This window comes from Leptinotarsa decemlineata, unplaced genomic scaffold (genome assembly GCF_025532065.1).
Source record: "Leptinotarsa decemlineata unplaced genomic scaffold, Ldec_3_MD MMD2_P_RNA_scaffold_14, whole genome shotgun sequence".
NCBI classification, from domain to species: domain Eukaryota; kingdom Metazoa; phylum Arthropoda; class Insecta; order Coleoptera; family Chrysomelidae; genus Leptinotarsa; species Leptinotarsa decemlineata.
In genome coordinates this window covers 5,277,589-5,296,378 of record NW_027412528.1, presented here as the reverse complement: position 1 = coordinate 5,296,378, position 18,790 = coordinate 5,277,589, and the positions used below count along the sequence as shown (strand labels likewise).

The 18,790-nt window shown below is 34.9% G+C and overlaps 1 long non-coding RNA gene across 1 annotated transcript; it reads left to right on the top strand.

Annotated features, from left to right (window-relative positions):
- Positions 1-12,764: 12,764 nt before the first annotated feature.
- Positions 12,765-18,642, top strand: LOC141482998 (uncharacterized). Its single transcript, XR_012465846.1, has 3 exons — positions 12,765-14,427; positions 15,445-15,757; positions 15,843-18,642. It is a non-coding gene; the product is annotated as an uncharacterized lncRNA (long non-coding RNA).
- Positions 18,643-18,790: the final 148 nt, after the last annotated feature.

Here is an 18,790-nt window from a genome sequence, read left to right as displayed (position 1 = left end):
CCCACGTGAGGGGTTCTCGAAGGAGATATCCATTTATGTCTCTGTTGCAGAGTATACAGATACTCATTATGCCACCGTTTCCATATATCTTGATAACGTCTTTGCAGCAGTTGCCAGCGATCGAGGCGATTGATGTTAAAATTAGTCAAATTAGGATCAGGGAGGACTGTCATAGGTTCGAGCGTTAGAAAATGACCTGGGGTCAAAACTGTCAAGTCGTTTGGATCATCACTCATGGCGTAAAGGGGTTTAGAAATAAACAGTGCTTCGACTTGCATCAATAAGGTATAAAATTGCTCATAAGTGAGAATTTGATTTTCGAGTGATCTCATGAGGTGAGTTTTTACCGATTTGATACCTGCCTCCATGAGACCATTAAAATGTGGAGAACTTGGGGCGAGGAATGGCCATTCAAGTTTCTCCTGAATAACAGCATCTCTCATAAGGTTGTTGAGGACGCGGTATATAAACGTGTACAACGATCTCGTCGACTAATGAATCGTCTGAGTGCAGCTATGAAGAAATCAGAGGAAATATCACTTGCCAGCTCGAGGTGCAGAGCTTTTGTTGAGAAACAGACAAAAAGACAAATATAAGCCTTCTGTGTTTTCACCCCACGACACTTTGACATAGTAATTTTGAAGGGACCCCTATAGTCAACCCCTACACACTGAAACGGTTTCAGCTGAGATACTCGATATGTTGGTAGAGTTCCCATAGGAGGCGCGATAGAAGTTGGCTTAGATTTAAAACAAGTGATACATTTACTAAGAATTCGATGAATTGCATGTCGAGGAGAAAGTATCCAGAAATTTTTACATAGAAGGTATTGAAGAGTGCGCAAACCCGGATGGGAAGGATTGCTGGATGTTCATGCTCAAATACGAGACCTGAGAAATGTAGTCTCCCTCCTACTCTAAGCACCCCATCATCATCAAGAAATGGTTTCACTTTACGAAAAGACTCTGATAAGTACTTCTGATGCTGCAGTCGGTGAATTTCTTCCGAGAACGAAACACCTTGAACTTGTTTAACAATTATCATGAAGGCATGATGGGTGTGAATCTGAGTTAAAGGAGAATACGATTTTGTTTCATTTCGAAGATTACTGATGAATCGATAACACCAAGCAATAATATCCGTAATTTTGTCGAGAAACGATAATTTATTCAACAGATTTTCGAAGATATTGATAGTGACATTAGCCTCGAAGTAAAGGTGCCGCTCTTCTTCGATTGATTCTGGAGGACAGACGGGACTTTTAGTGGGCTATTCATCTTATTTCTCTCTGAACCAAGAGGGACCATGAAACCAAAGAGGAAAATTGAATAACTGCGAGGGAAATAAATCTCTAGAAAGTTATTTGTCAATAACGTATGGAGGAGGAGATTGGCCCCAATCCAAACCGAGACACCATAGATGTTGGATGAGATGCTTTGCAGTAAATGTTATAGGAGAAAGAAATCCAATCGGATCGAATATTCTAGCAATTTCAGAGAGCATACTTTTTGTGCATGCATTGTTTGTAGCTGATATGGAATACGAGAAATAATCTTGAGAGGGCAACCATTTCAGACCAAGGATTTTAACAACGGAATCTTGTGTATCAAAAGAAAATACATCTTGCTGACAGTCATCAGGAGAAAAATTTGCAAGGAGAGCAGGGTGATTTGAAGACCATTTCCTCAAAGAGAAGCCACCTTACTCAAGGAGAGCAATCAGATCAGATTGAAATTTCATTGCACCCTCCAGTGTGTTACTTTCTGTGACTATATCATCATGATAAACATCACTGCGAATAACACGAGACGCATCTAGAAAACCGGATTCATCTTCAGCTAGCTCTAACAAGCACTTGATTACAAGATATGGACTTGATGATAATCCATATGTTACAGTTGAAAGTTTGAAATCTAGCACTGCATCCTGAGGGGAGAATCTCCACAGTATGCTCTGGTAATCGCGGTGAGATTCCTTAATTAAAATTTGTCTGTACATCATTTTCACGTCTGAGGTGAACACATGTTTGTGGAGTCGAAAGTTGAGGAGAATACTGATGAGAACTCTCTGAAGTTTCTCCCCTGTGAGCATAGTGTGATTGAGAGAGAAACCTTGGGGTGATTTACACGAAGCATCGAAAACGACGAGAAGTTTTGTGGTAGTACTATTGGGATCAGATACACCTAAATGTGGAATGTAATACATATTGTCAAAAGAGGAGGGTATGTCAACAATTTCCATGTGGTTACATAAAAGATATTCTTTTATGAAATCGGCGTATTGTTGATATATATTGATAGGAAGGAAGAGAGACAACAAATCTTCCGGAAGGAAGGCGGAAATGTGTTTCTTTGAAGAGCTTGTCACACAATAAATCTTCAGGAGAACGATTATTCATTCTAGGGACCTCTTCTAACTCCCAAAAGCGTTTCATAGTGTGATCAAGCGAGGTATCACATAACAACAGATGTGAGGTGACAGCTTTCAAAGTAGGGGAAGACTTTTCCCATATTGATCCATCTGAAGGAAGTATCAAGAGCAACAGGGATATTGGGGTTTGGACCTCCTTGCAGGAGATATGGAAAATATCTGCACCAAGAAGCATATCGATTGGAGCTGAGATATTGAACTGAGGATTTGTGTGATTGAGGTTGGATAGGTGGGACCACTTATCACTATTGACAGTGACACTCGGCATGTTTGCGCAAATATTTGGGAGAACAGCGACATCTACTGTGAAAAAAGGTTCAGGCTTATTTTGAGGTTTCAAATGATAAGTAATTATTGAACATGCATTGGAGAAAGTATATCCTATATTACTGATGCAAAGGACAGATTTAGTTTGAGGTAGTACGAGCTTATGGACACATTTTTCAGTGATGAAATTTGCTTGACTCGCACTATCCTCGAATTGGTTGAAAACATCCCCGAATATCTCTCACGTGAATTCGGGCTGTGGATAATAAAACTGTGACAGATGCGTCATTTGCACTAGAATGGGCGGATGTGATAGTAGATAAATGAGTAAGAGCTGTCACTAGCATATCAGAGGAACTCTGAGCATTGGAAGTTACTGCGGAATTGGGGGGAATGTTGGCGGTTATCGAGGAGGTGGAACTCGAATCGCTACGGAAATGCAGATAAGTATGATGTCTATTCTGGCATACCCTGCAGCAGGATGATGAACTACAATTTTTTGATATATGAGATCCCAGACAGTTTGCACACCATTTACGCTCTTTAACTATTTTAGATTTTTTTTGAGGAGACTGCTGAGAAAGCTGGACACTTATAAATACTATGATCTGATTGACAGAAAGAACATTTATTTTCATTAGCATCAGAATTTGCTAGACGGGCAGGTCTCTTAGAGACAGACGACTTATGATGGGTTGATGATGTATTGTAGCCACTTTTATTAGCCTTAGAAAGAGAAACAGAATCGAAAGCGGTGCATTGTTTTCCTAGATAACTAAATAACTCATCATATTTAGGTATACCTGAAGAACCAAAATGAAGTTCGAAATGTTTCAAAGTTTCGGGATCTAACTTTTTGATAAGAAGGTTAATAGGAACGAAATCCCACTCTTTAAATCTGTTCTGTCTGTTTTTCCGTTAATCAGATGTCGACCCCATACGAACGACAACTCTCAGAAGTTGAGAAACTTGAATTGAATAAACCGATGAATGTTGACCAGTTTTTTAGGTCACCGTTGAATGTAGGTATATTCAACTTTGGAAGTCGAGTGTTGTCGGTACTTGAACTTGCTATTGTTTGTGGATAAGTTTTTTCAAACAACTCATAATGAATCGATTTGGTTAAATAAAACTTTTTGTCAACTTCTTGCCTAAGCAACTTTTCAGTTTCTAGATCGTTATCCTCTTGAGTAGAGATAATTTTTATTAATTCATTATGATGTCGATTGAATTCCTCGTATCGAACTCTAAAATATGAATGCTGAAGTTCATCGGTTTCTGATAATTTCGCTAAATCATAAAGAACACATTATATCAATTGCGGTATCTCGAAATGCACGAATTTGTTTCAACTTCGTAGTTACAGCACTACTCAGAAAAATGAATAGATCTGAGCAGTTCAGAGAATATATTGTCGAAAAAATTGTTTTGTTAACTGAAACAAGGAAAAAATACCAATCTCAAACACGTGAAGTAACGATACTTCAATGTGATGAAAAATGGAAGAGATTTTTTGCGGTCTACGATATACTGCATATCTCGTATTTCTTGACGAAATAATAAATAATTCACTTATAGAGGAGCATTGAGAAAAATTATGAATAATATAGAATTTTTGAAATGAAAACTATACCTCATCAGTAAATAAGAATGAGTTAAACTATCGAGGATCGATAGAACAAGTTATAAAAAGAGGAGTAAAAAACACCGACAAACACTGTGACCTGGACAAAAAAGAATGTTCACTGAGATGTAATCTTATCAATTGCGTATATTTCATTCAACAGTAAATATTCAAGTTAGAAGGATCCAACAAATGATCCAGCTCGAAAAACCAAAAAAATGTTGATGTTTGAGAGAGTTAGGGTTTTGCCAGCCTAAGAAAGGAAAGTTAACTCACCTGGAATCCTGGACTTCTGGCTTCGGTGGTTTCCACCGCTCTTTCACACGTAATGCAAAATTGACTGTATTCTGGGTATGGACTTATCGACAAAAAAAGCACTTTTCCGGGTCACGTTTCTCTGGTTTTCGAGATTGCGATACGACTTGGAGTTGCTATTACCAGCACGAGCTTCTCTGTGAGAACTGACATACCATCTGGCGGCTGGCCAGAAATTATGATACAGCGGGAGCAACAAGTGAGGAACAAATAATTTGATAGAGAATCTCAAATATTTCTGTTGAATGGCCAAGTAATGTGTTTTGAGAATAAAGTAACATAATATATAATAATTAAATGCTTAACCTAACAGAAGAAAATATTGAACTAACCTAGGAAGTAACGAGAAGTGAACACATCTGATGATGAGAAAACATTCAGGTTAAAAATATGAGGGTATATTGTAAAATTGACTGATTTTAAGTTTTAATATAAATTATTTTTATGGTAATAAATAAATTTTCTGACAGAACATTACATTCAGTTAGGTAAAATCACATTTATGTCTTAAGAACCTATGAATATAAAATAAATAAAAATAAAGTGAATAAACTTCAAATATCTATCAATAAGCAACAGAAAGTTACACTTCAGAACATAAGAAAATTAAATAAATAAAGAAAAATTCATAGATATCACAAATTCACTCTGGAATCAATAGCAACAAACTAAATCTTCGATTTTGTCTTTTCAAAATCATATTTTAACAGACTTATTTTAGACTCTTGCTTTTTGGTTTTCAATTCCAGCCAAAGGCTAACTTCCACCCTTCCCAAAAATTATACAGTAAGTGTAAGAAAATAATTATAAACATACTTATTTAGTATCATAACAATGATAGAGAAGAGAGAAAATAATACATCATCTAGTTGCTAATAACTTTTAATTTTCTTATCATTATTTTGGTCTATTTAACAATTTCATGGTACTACCGTACATTGAATTTTAAATATTTTAAATTAGCACTGAGCAGTTAGCATCTGTGATTTTATTTCTTAGTTGAATTGATGAATATTATGATTTAAAAGGGGTCAAATTTCATTCAGATAGGAAGGGGCTATATAAGAAAAACATCCTTGAAATTTGGAAGTACGGTATCTAGGTATGTTGAATGAGTTAATTCTCAAATTGACCATATGTATGTCAGAATGCCTTCTTAGTAAACTATATAATTAACTAGGTGTTTCAGATTGAAGCAACTCAAACAAAAACATTTTTCACAAATATTGGACTCTGTACCTCATATTCAGCTCCTTCATTTTTAACAAAATTGGGGTGACATGTTCACCATATGGTATACAACATACTAATCGCATGCAGGTAGTTTGTATACGTTGTAACTTCTGTTTGTTATATTGCGGCAAAAAATTGTAATACACCAAACAACAATACTCGATATGGGGGTAAATAAGAATTTTAACCAACCTAAGTTTCATATCTGATACTTGAATTTATATAGTGATTTGAGTTTGAAGAATGATACTTTGAAAATGTTTGTCACATGTTCGTGGAAAGACGAAGAGCTATCTATGGTTACGCCAATATTTTTAGCACTGTCTACCCAGTCAATGTCTGCAACTTTTTTTCAAGTTCCACTACTTCAATTTTTTTTTCAGCTAGCAACTCAATTGACTCCAGCCGAGAACATCCTTTTTCTTTTTCAGAGAAACAGGCTTTCTTCGGCTGTACCAACTTCCTAAAATGATATTTGAATTAAATCTACAATTTTTCAATCAGACATGCCCCTCTGAATATTTTTCAGGTACGGTCAGGTGGGTAGCAGTGTTACAAAAAAAATAAATTAGATAATAGTGACAAAAATATTTGTTTAATCAGTCTGCTTTTTGCATACAAATAAACTTTAATAATCCCTGTTCAATTGAAATAACTCAAATAATAACATTATTTTAAACCACTCAATAAAATTTGGACTTTAAAAAAATTAGTCTATTGTTACACTGAGCCCCGCATCTGGGGTACTCTGTTACAGGGTAAGGGGCACAGTGTTACAACATAAAAGTTATCGAAAGACTAACAAATAATAAAGAAAAACAGAGTTACAACATAAAAAAATCAAAAATTAACAACATTTTAACAAATATTAAATTTCTTAACAATATTCTTTGGGAACGTATAGACATCTGTCTGGCGTTTGGTCTTCCTTTCTGCAACATTTTCCAGAGGTAGCGCAATTTTGATATCTTTTAAATATACTGTTGCCATATCCGCTTCAATAGTAGAGTAGAAATTATTGTCAACTTTACCACTTTTACGTAAATAGCTTATGTCATATTCATTATTCTCAATATTTGTGAGTAATTTTCCAACATAATGCCTGACTAGCTGTTTTCCAACAAATTGAACGACTACAAAATCGTCCTTTTTCGGTTCCACAAAATGAGCTAGTGGCAGTTCATCCTCAGACGTTAAACTATCAGAGGAGGCTATCGAGATGTTTTCTGTATCAGTTTCATCGTCAACAAATATAACTCTTTCAACTGTTTCTTTTGCCTTCAGTCTCTTGCTAGGAATTCTTTTTTTAGGCACCTTATTTTTATTTCCTTTTCACAATTTTTTACGTTCTCTTTCCAAGGATTCTCTTTCCAAGGATTCTCTTTCAATTTCATTCTTGATAGGGGTATCAGTTGGGATGCAGCTTTTTCCTCTCTTTCTACCACGATGTGACTTGTATCTTGGCTGAGCTTTTGGATAAGCTCGACATTCTAGAGGAGAAACAAGAATTAAATCAGCAGTAGATGGATGAAGAGTTGTGAATGAAGAGTGTTCATTAGCTGCTATGGATGGTGCTTCCGCAGGTTGGGTTAGCAAACTTGGGCTCACGGATTCAGAATGTCTATTCTTCATCACTTGACGATCGGGAGTAGCTGGCACTTGAACGATCCAAGATGAATGTAGTTCTGGATCAGTAACATGGTCATTACCATCTTGACTTGAACTGGAGGCATCTGAAGAATCTTGCTGAGGTTTAAAGAGCTGTTTGGATCCAAGGGCATCAGAAGACGAAGCTGTTTGAGAATCATGTTTTTGACCAAAAGTTTGACTTGTACTGGGAGCACCAGAAGAAGCTGGTTGAGTTTCTATGATCTGACGTAATCCAGAGGCACTAGAAGGATCTTCATGAGATCCATGAGGCTGACTAGGATCGGGAGCATTAGAAGGGTATTCGAGTGGCCGATTTGTTACTTCGCTTGGCATGAAATCATTGTCAGTAAAAATGTGCCTATCAAATGGAAATATTCCAGTTTTCGGAATCCTGATTTAATATTTGAGGGTGTCATGGCTCGATCGAAAGCTTGTCCTAACAATTCAGTAACATTATAGATGGAAATTGTCTTCCCAGGGTGACGCATCAACCAGGAATTCATTGCTGCGTTGTAATAAGTTTGCAGAGACCCAAATACCGCCACATCAAGTGGCTGTAATCTGTGGCTTGAGTGTGGAGGTATTGTTAGTAAGGTAACACCATTATCCTTTGTTATATTCAACACTGCAGGTGCTAGGCTGTTACTTTCACAAAATGTTTCATGACTTCAGCAAACAATTCGCTATTCATCCATTCGGTGGTTGTGCTAGACCTAGGGTTCCTACTGGTGCACCATTAATCATGAAAGACTTGTATTGCTTTCTGGGAAACACCATTGCTGGAGGTAGTGCTGATCCCGTTGCAGCCACAGCACAACACGTGGTAACGAGTGTACCTCTCTCGGCGCTTGTTACTTTATTTAGCTGTCTAGCTTCCTTTGCTGCAATGACTTTTTTGGGTTTCTGGACAGTAGTGGTCCCAGTTTCATCTAGACAATATACTCTACTGCCATCTGCAAAACTAGGACATCGCCTCATAACATCTTCCAAATTATTAAAAAATTCATTCACATTGTAACGATTGAATGATGTTGCCCGGGTCAGGCTACAAGGTTCAGCCTTTCTTGAGTTTAAATCACTATGCCGTTTTTTAAACCCATATAACCAGTCAATTCCTGTCATCTTCTTGTCTTCCCAGTTTTTTGGAATATTCAAATTATAATAAACAGCCATCTCATAAGCAAGCTTTCTGCACTCAACCGTATCGAGACCATAGCACATCCTGGAACAGTTAATTAAATATTCAACGCAATTTCTTGAATTACACTGAATACGACTCTATTAACATAATTTGGTGTAAGTCGCATATTTTCGGCTTTTTGCGGTGTAATTTTTTTCTTCTTTTCAACATATCTTTGCAATGTCATGAAGTTAACATTCTTTTCAGTTGCTGCTTTTCGAAGACTAATACCACTTTCAACCATCAGAATCGCTTCTGCCATATTTTTTTCAGTATGAAGACCGTAATCCGTCTTCCTCTTACGATTTCGCACCATTTTCCTTTAATACCTGTTAATAATAAAAAAATATTTTAATTGGGGCTGACTGTTACAGTGTCACACAGTGCCCCGTAATACAGTACTTCGGAGGTACAAGCCTAATAGATAATGCGGATGAGTATTTTAGGTTATGTTTGCAACAAACTACTTGCCGGTAATTTATAGCAAAATATACATGAAATAAAGGGAAATTAACATGACTTACCCAAACACGATACGCCCGGAAAGAAATGAAAAACTTTGAAATGATTTTTTCGGCGTTTAATCACATTAAACTTTTTTTGTTTTATATTTCTAAAACACAGTACAAACTGCAGGTATGACATTTGTCTTAATATGGCGGCTTCTGCACTTGACCAACGTGTATACCAACATCATAAAAATAAGGAACAGAGATATTTGCATTGTAACATTGTACCCCGTGTAACACTGTGCCCCCCCTGACCCTACTTGAAACATTTTGGCATGCACTTCAGAAACATTAAATACAACAAGAATATAATCAGCTCAAACAATATAACTTGATCATAAAGATTATAATTAAGTCATGAAAAGTAAACTACTAATTTTTTGAAGATACCTGGCAATTTAAAGGCGGCTAATTTCATTCTGGTAGTATTTTAAAAAAATTACATATTTCAAATCAATGTGAAAAAACTCACTTTTGGCTGCTCCTGGATATTTGTGAATCTTTTTGTCATTAATGTTTGGAGTTTTACCATAAGAATGGTCAGCCACGTATTCAAAATCTGCATTTTTTTGTCTGCCATTGTTATAGTACTTATGTCACATTCAGTTTCTATAACATTTTCATCTTCATTAACGGAGTTTTCATGCGGTTTCAATATAGTATTGATATGTGTTTTCAACAGTCTATTATTTAGTAGAGTCCAATCATCAAGGACACCTTCAGTTTGACTTTCCTCAACTTGGGTATCTTCATAAGACAGGCACGATATACCTGGGAGACATAAATAGAGAAAAATCAATAGGTGTATTACTTGATACAATAATCCCAAATATTTCCAAATAACACTTGTACCTACCAGCCACATCATCTGAATCAAAAGCATTTTGATGGCCCTGAATACTGAAACTGATTGTATCTGTCAATATTTTCTCTTTATCCGTTTTTTTGAGTTGGCGGACAAATATATATTCCCCCTCCTGTGCCTGTCACATATTTGTGTTCTAGGTGAAATCTTTTCTTCAACTCTTTCTTTATGGCTTCATATTTTGTTTTCAATTGCTTGGCAGTTCTGGCTACAAAATAGTAATTATAAACTGTTTCGACTTCAGTAAGAAGTTTTATTGCCACTTACAGGTCATGATGAAGAGGAATTGAAATCAACTCCAACTATTTTCCAGGCCTCTTCTTTCTCCTTCCATGTGATAGCATCAGTTATTTTGCACTCAATGATAAATTTATAGGAATTGACAATTTTTATTAGAAGTGGTCCGTCTGTTTCGGTGAAATTGAATGTTCTTTTATTGCTCATTTTCGATTTTCATATGCCCTCGGAACCCATATAGGTTATAATGTATAACTCATGAATTTTTTGTTAGCAGTTGTCAGTAGAGGGGGTACAGGGCTTCTATCCCACATAGCAATAGATATTCTAGGTATATTTCATGAATATACATTTAAGGATATTGTATTATGCTATGAATATGCCATGGATATATATATCTTCTGGAGAATATTCCCTGGAAGTGCTCCTGGCGAACCTTTGATATATTTTAAGAATATTCCTTGGGAATATTCTTGGAATATCTTATAATATTCTTAGAATATCTAAGGTATATTCTATTAAGAATATTCCAGGAATAGAACCCGAGGAATATTCATAAAATATTCAGGATATTCTTAGTTTATTGTAGGAATATACAATAGAGAAACACCATAGAATATTCTTTAAATATATTTTATGAATATTCTAGGAATATTTGGAATATTCCAAGAATGTGACGAGTAACCGCTATTAGGCATGTATATATTGCATTTTGATACAAGATTCACACAAGTAATAAAACACATAATATTCATAAACAAATATATTTTAAAAACAATATACACTGAAATATTTGACGTTTCAACCAATATTAAAAATAAAAAATCTAATTCAAAATATTTATTCACTGAATAAAATATTCCTGAATACTGTCATATTACAAATATTAGAAATGTATTCAAATTAGGATGTTCCTACTCTCAAACAAATGTATACTAAAAAATATACTAAAATAACAACTCTGTGAATTCATCAGCACTAATTAAAAAATAATAAATATATCATTTCATTGAAAAAGAAAAAGTGTATTACATCAAGAAATAGGTTAGGTTAGGTTTCTCACTTAGAAAAATAAACCCACAAATGAAGTATTTAAAATGAGTGGTATGATGGGTTCTTCAATGAATTTCACTTACTTAAAGTTATCCAAACTTTGCTCACCAGAATAGTTTTCCTTATATTTGTCCAACAATGCATCAGCCAGTGTTTCAATAGTAATACCTGGAACAAAATGTACATTACCGTTCATTATCACTATTTGAAAATGGCACAATAAAACTGGAATAAAAATCAAATAGATATTTTTCGCATAGGTTACTCATGAACATTTACAACATTTTATGACTTGGAGAGCAACTTGCATTGTCTTGTTGAAAAGTAATCATTACGTTTTCAGTTCCTTGGCGCACCTGCCTGTACCAGGTACCACTCTGTTTCCTTTTGGGCAAATTGATACTATCTTGAAAACGAGTGATAAAAATTATGAAAACAAATGATACAAAAGAATGTGTCATTCACTTACTTTTCTCTATTGAAGATACACAACTGAAATCACTCTAGTTCAAACATGTACTTAGTCAAACCAACAAATCCCACACACCAACTCTCCTCGAACCTAAAATAAGGTATAGTAGGTTAATCACCATGACTTTACTATCGATATTATTGCATTTTACTTACTTTTCTTGAAGACTGAATAGATGCAACTCTCCTGTTTGAAGATCCAAAATCAAACTATTCGCTGTACTGCAAATTGGACAACCCCAAATTATAAATGGTACACTGAACGTGACAGAATTATACTTTGATAATAACACCAACACATCATGCATTACACACGCGAACCTGCCACGTCAACCGCCATGTTGAATCAAATGTCTAATTTAACACAAACGCAAATGTACCATGCATTAAGGAACAGCCGCTTTCACAGAGCTTATTCGACTGTCGCGCGCTACACTTCAATTGACCAATGAGAAACGTTTACTCCAATTATTCACTTCCCCATTTCTCTGTTTCCAGGATTTTTCGCTTTCTAATTAAATAATTTCAAATACAAAAAGACAAATAGGATGAGAATTAACCAATTTATTGATGCAATTGGTTCATTTATTGGCCCATTCAAATTTTTTTGTCGTTTCCAACAGTTGCTGTTGGAGCAATTCATCCAGAATCTTTGCGTTGAGTTCAAAAACTGGTTAACACTATCAGGGTTATATATACATTAGGTTATGCATTCGATTAAGATCTTCAAATATTTTTGTTTTTAATAATATTGAATTATTTGAATACGTTATTATAAGATAATTCAAAATTCCATTGTATAGAATATTCCAAAATATACCGTGGGGATATATTCTAAGAATATACCATATGGTATATTCGATCGACAATATTCTTAGAATATTCAAGGGAGAATAATCCATTTATAGACATTCTATGCACATTCTTTCGGGAGACGTGTGCGACGTGATCGACGCATAGAAGGATGGAATGAGCATCGAGTAAATTCATTTGATAGATAAGAGCGCGGTGGAATTACAAAAATAACATGTGTGTCATACAGGGTGTCTCATCGTTTGAGAAAAAACATGTACGGGGTGTTTCAAATAGTCAGCGCGTAAAAAAATGATATAATAATAATAATGAACGAAAAATCGGATTGAAGAAAAAACATGGCCACAGTCATTAAAGAAAAAAACATGTCTGTCATACAGGGTGTCTCATCGTTTGAGAAACAACATGTACAGGGTGTCTCAAATATGTCAGCGTGGAAAATAGTAGTATAATAATAATAATGAACGAAAAATTGGATTAAAGAAAAAACATGGCCACGGGCGTTAAAGAAAAAAACATGGCTGCTGCCATACAGGGTGTCTCATCGTTTAGGAAAAAAAAACATGTACAGGGTGTACGTCGGCGCGAAAAATAATGGTACAATAATAATGATGAATGAAAAATCGGATTGAAGAAAAAAAAAACATGACGTCACTATGTACAGGGTGTCTCAAAATACGTTATTTAAAAAAAAAGTTTAACGAGGCTCTATGGTTTTGACGTGTGATTCTTCAATGTGTACAGGCTGTCTCATTTAGGGAAAAAACATGTCAGGTGCGGGGGGCCTAACGTTTTAGCGTGCGATCCCAATGGGAAACGTTGGAAAATGGGGCAATAGGGATATTCAGCAATGACATTTCAAAATACGTCAGATGCGTTTTTTCCTGTTAGTTGGGAAATGAGGGAGTGGGGGTAAAGAAAACACGCGGGTGGGTAATATTATTTTTTTCGAAAGAATGTTAATGTCGTTAAACAGTTGAAATATTTAGTGATAAAATGATATCTGAAGAATACAGACGGAAAGTTGAAGAGTTTTGTAAACGTGTTCAAGAATTGAAGAAAGCCATTCAATTTTTCGAAGAAAAAAAGCTTGTTTTGAATCGGCTGGATAATTTGAATATTCAAGACAGAGTGTTTGAACGAAAAGTGTCTCAAACGATGTATCCGCTGCGAAGAATTCAACCTCACCGCGTAGAATATGTCACCGCCAATGCTGAGCATAAATTTTGTACTTTTGAGTGCAATAATAAATAATGCTTTGTATGTAAACGTACCAAAGGGCGTTAAATTCATGGCAATTTGTGTGAAGCCCAATAATTTCGATCATGGATGCAATAGAACACAATGGAAATTGATGAGTTCAACATTTGTCAATGACGACCAATTGGCAGTTTTTGCAAGCAAAGTCCCGAAAAATACCTCCTTCAAATACAAACTGAGGCTGATATTCCACGATCTTCAAGAAATTGATACAAAAACTGTCGAATTCATTCCAGAACACGCAAGGCTAGCCAAAAAGAAGTCACAAATGAAATTTGACCTTTACAGAATTCTCATTATAGTATCTACGATATTACCATGTATTTTGATTAGAGTTTTCCAAGAAATAATTATGAAATATTCGTTTCATTTCGAGTCAAGGATAAAATATAATATAGGGAGTATGAGGCGGATGTTTGTTACGGTTAGTGGGCCATCTGTTTGAAAACGGTCGCTTCATCAGTTGTAACTGTAACTCTGTTGCGTTTGTTTGTGTGTGCATTATCTTCAATAAACAGATGTAAGTACAAAATTTGTTTTGAAAACAATGTTTAATCATGTATTTTATTTTCGAAACTCAGTGAAATGATTTTAATTGAAGAGTCTTCAAAACCTTTGGTGAAAATTGCGTGTGTGTGTAATCGAAAAATTTCATTTTTCATTTCAAAACCGAAAGATTTCGTTTTCCAAGCTATTTGTACGTACTTCTAATTATTTCAGAAAATCTTCAAAACTTTTGGTCAAAATTGCGTGTGTGTAATCGAAAATTTTCATTTTTCATTTCAAAACCGAAAGATTTCGTTTTCCAAGCTATTTGTACGTACTTCTAATTATTTCAGAAAATCTTCAAAACTTTTGGTCAAAATTGCGTGTGTGTAATCGAAAAATTTCATTTTTCATTTCAAAACTGAAAGATTTTGTTTTCCAAGGTGTTTGTACGTACTTATAATTATTTCAAAAAGTATTCAAAACTTTTGGTGAAAATTGCGTGTTTTTGCAAACGAAAAATTTCATATTTCCTCAATTCGAAATATCTCGTTTTCCGTAAAATGTTTTGAAAATTTTTGCTCAAAATTGTGTGTGTGTAATCAAAAAAATTCCATTTTTCATTGCAATTCCAAAATATCTCTTTTTCAGTGAAATGTCTTGAACATTTTTTTCAAAATTGTGTGTACTACAGTGTTGGTGTAATCGAAAAATTTCATTTTTCATTTCAAAACGGAAAGATTTCGTTTTCCAAGGTGTTTGTACTTGTGATTATTTCAAAAAGTATTCAAAAATTTTTTTTTCAGATTATGTGTTTTGAAGTTTGAAATACAAAATACCCCGTTTTCCGAAAAATGTTTTAAAATTTTTACTCAAAATTGCATGTGTTTGTGCAAATAAAAAATTTTATTTTCTTTCAATTCTAAATGCGAAATATCTCGTTTTTCGTAAAAAGCTATCAACATTTTTCCGTAAAAAGTTTTTAAAATTTTTGCTCAAAATTCTGTGCGTGTAATCAAAAAATTTCAATTTGTTCAATTTTTTGTTGTAGATGGATCTAAACAAAATTAACGGAATTTCTCTTGTAGACACAGAGAATAAGAAACCTGTGGAGAAATTACAAAATCTTTCGCTAGGAGAGCCGCAGAAAATTTTCTCAGCCCGAATCGTGCAGACGAAATTTGGAAGGACAGTACTGCTCGAGTTGGAGAAGCATATAACGTTTCTATCGCAGAGAGTTACAAAGACCTACGAGGGATTCATAAATCATTTCGAACAAGAAAAGTACGCCATCGTGTTCAGAGGGCTGATCAATACGGGAAAAGCCAATCCTGCAACATCTTTCGAAATTGTAGAAAATTGAGGTTAGTATTGTTGTTTTTCAGTTGTTTTTCTTTAAAAGTGGTAAGATGGGTGATTTTAAAATAATTTTTCTTCTTCGTTTTCCAGATAGTTATATACCCTCCGCCCCTCAGTACAACAGAAACATTTTTCGTCAAGCTTTCCTTTGGGAATCATCTCCGTTCATCGCTTCACCACATTTGACCAAGGTTCGAGTTTCCTACAGTCCTTCTACAGGGTAGTACTTCAAGCTTCCTTCTGCAGCGTTCAGCAAGCATTCATTTGCGTATTCGTCGCAGGAATTTTTTTTTTGTAAGAGAAAATGGTGTTTTCAAAAACTTTATCGCAAATTGATAAATTGCTTGAAGCAATTAAACAAAATTATTCAAGTTCCCTTGCACAAACGTCGTTGAATTTGATTGGTAGGCATATTAGAAAATGTGAGTTGGCAATGAAAAAAATTAAATTTTCAGTGGGGAAAAAAAGAAAATTATTAGTAAAATTAGGGAATTGAAACGCATTAGATGTATAATAAATGTTATGAAAAACGATAAGTATATTGGATCAGGTTTGAAACGAAGCAGTAGAGTTAAATGGGAAACTGTAAATGCAATTTTCTGAGGTAGAGTGAGGACAGGTGTAATTATAAATTTAGCGCACAAAGAAGTGCGAAAATTTTTGAGTGACGCATATTTACTTTTCAAATGTAGAATTTCCAAAATTTTGAAGGAGATGCAATGCCTCAAAGTGAACATGATATCCTTGGGGGATTTCATCAAAACATCGAATGACGGGGAAATTATCGATAGAAAATATTTCAATACTCGTAATGAAATCATTGATTTGGGGACAGATTTGTCTGCTTTGTACAACGAACATGTTGTGGATGTTATTTTGAATAAACTCGACGAATTTCAGGAAAGAGACTCTGGTTGGGCATTGACTAAAATTCTTCTACTTGAGGTAGCAATCAATAAATATGAAATGGGCAACGGTGCATCATTCATACGATTGCCCAAAGAAATTGCAAACAAGCGCGCATGTGTGAATCTTAATGATCAAGATGATGCGTGTTTTTTCAGAGCAATCGTAAGTGGTTTGTATCTTCCCAAAGGAAAGATTACACGTGCATCTTCATATCCAAATTATGATTCGGTTTTAAATATAAAGGGTTTGGAAATTCCTATGCCAATTCGCTGCATCACAAAATTTGAAAAACAAAACGATATTTCTGTGAATGTATATAGTTTAGAAATGAATGTTGTCAAAGAAAAGACATTTTACGAAGTAGTACCTGCACGATTAACCAAAAATAAATTGAATAAACATGTAAATTCACTATCAACTCAAAATGTATATTTTCCTAAATTAAATGAGTATGACGCTTTACCTCAAGATACAGATGACTGTGAAATCAAATAACACTATTGCTATATTAAAAATATGTCTAGATTATTTTCAAAACAAATGAGTAAATATAAAGTACGAAAGTTTTTTTGTGATCGATGTATCAATTATTTTTCAAGTCAGCAGAAATTGGATGAACATATTGTTTTGTGTGAAAATGTAAACGAGTGTAAAATTTCATTTCCAAAATTTGATCATGTTGAATTCCGAAATTATGTATATAAACAAAAATGTCCTTTCGTTTTATACGCTGATTTTGAATCAGTCCTCGAAAATTGCAAGGAAAAGATTTCGGACAAATGTAGAAAATTTCAAAAACATAAAGCGTTCAGTATAGGCTACTACTTGAAATGTTCTTATGATGACAGTTTGTCCAAATTTAATAGCCATCGAGGTGACGATTGCATACAATGGTTTACCGATGAAATGGCTAGCATTGCAAAATTCGTTGAGTCAAAAATTAGGAATATCGAACCGATGATATGCCCTCCTAATATTGTTACTGCCAAGGTATGTCATATATGTGAGAAACCTTTTGCCGAAAAAGACATCATCGTCAGCCTAAAACATCCATTGTCAATCAGCCAGCTGAATTCTTCAAATTGTTGCTTCAGGTGAAAAACTGAGAACTTTGGATGATATCTGTCATTGTTCTTTGTCGAACATAACAGGGTGAAAACTTCAGCTCTCATAAGTGTCAACATTCTGATGATGAACGGGCATTAACCGGGACCTGGATGATTGAGGAGATTGAAAAAGTCGTAGAGTTGGGATATTGTATTTTCGAAACCATGCAGATTTAGTCCTATGATACAGTACAGTTTGGTGTAAATGATTTTTTGACCCCTAGTCATTATTCTTTCAATATTATCCCGTTTGCATATCATGCAAACCGCAACTAAGTTGCGGTTAAGGTCGTATTTTTTTTCTGTAACCCCATGCTGGCGTCATTACCACCTTGCCCACACATGTTTTAAAATGTTTGAAATATGCTTTTTTTTCCGTTAACCAGCTATCACACCCTACGAACGACACCCCTCAGAGGTTGTGCGAGCTAAGGATTAACGAGGACTTACCTTTTAACGTGTGATTCCTAACACGGTTGGACGATAGCAAGTGAAAATGGAGCGTTCAGCCTGCGGCTTGAACCAACGACTCACACATCGGCCGATTGACTGAGTGAACAAAGCACCCACGTCGAACCGCCCGGTTACTTAATACCGACATACTCACAAGGATCATATATATGAAAATGAAGAATGACTTGTGAATTCAGTATTTTTTCAAAATGTTGTGGTGGGTACTCATATTTTTTCTTACCTCACTACTTGTGAAAATGTCATCAAAGAAGAAACAGTGTAGTATATATTTCGATATGGGCACATCCATAACAATAATTCTCTCGTAGATTTTGAATCGACTATGTATAGTTTTCAACAGAAATATAATATTTCCGTGGATGGTACACTGAATTCAGATACTCTGAGTTTGATTGAAAGACCAAAATGTGTAATCGCTGAAAATGCTTTCACGATTCGGGATAAATGGAACAAAATCATTGACATGACGTAAATTTGATTATATAATGTTGAAAAATTCATTAGAATAAAAAAGAAAACTGAAAATCAATGAAAATCGATCAGAACGAA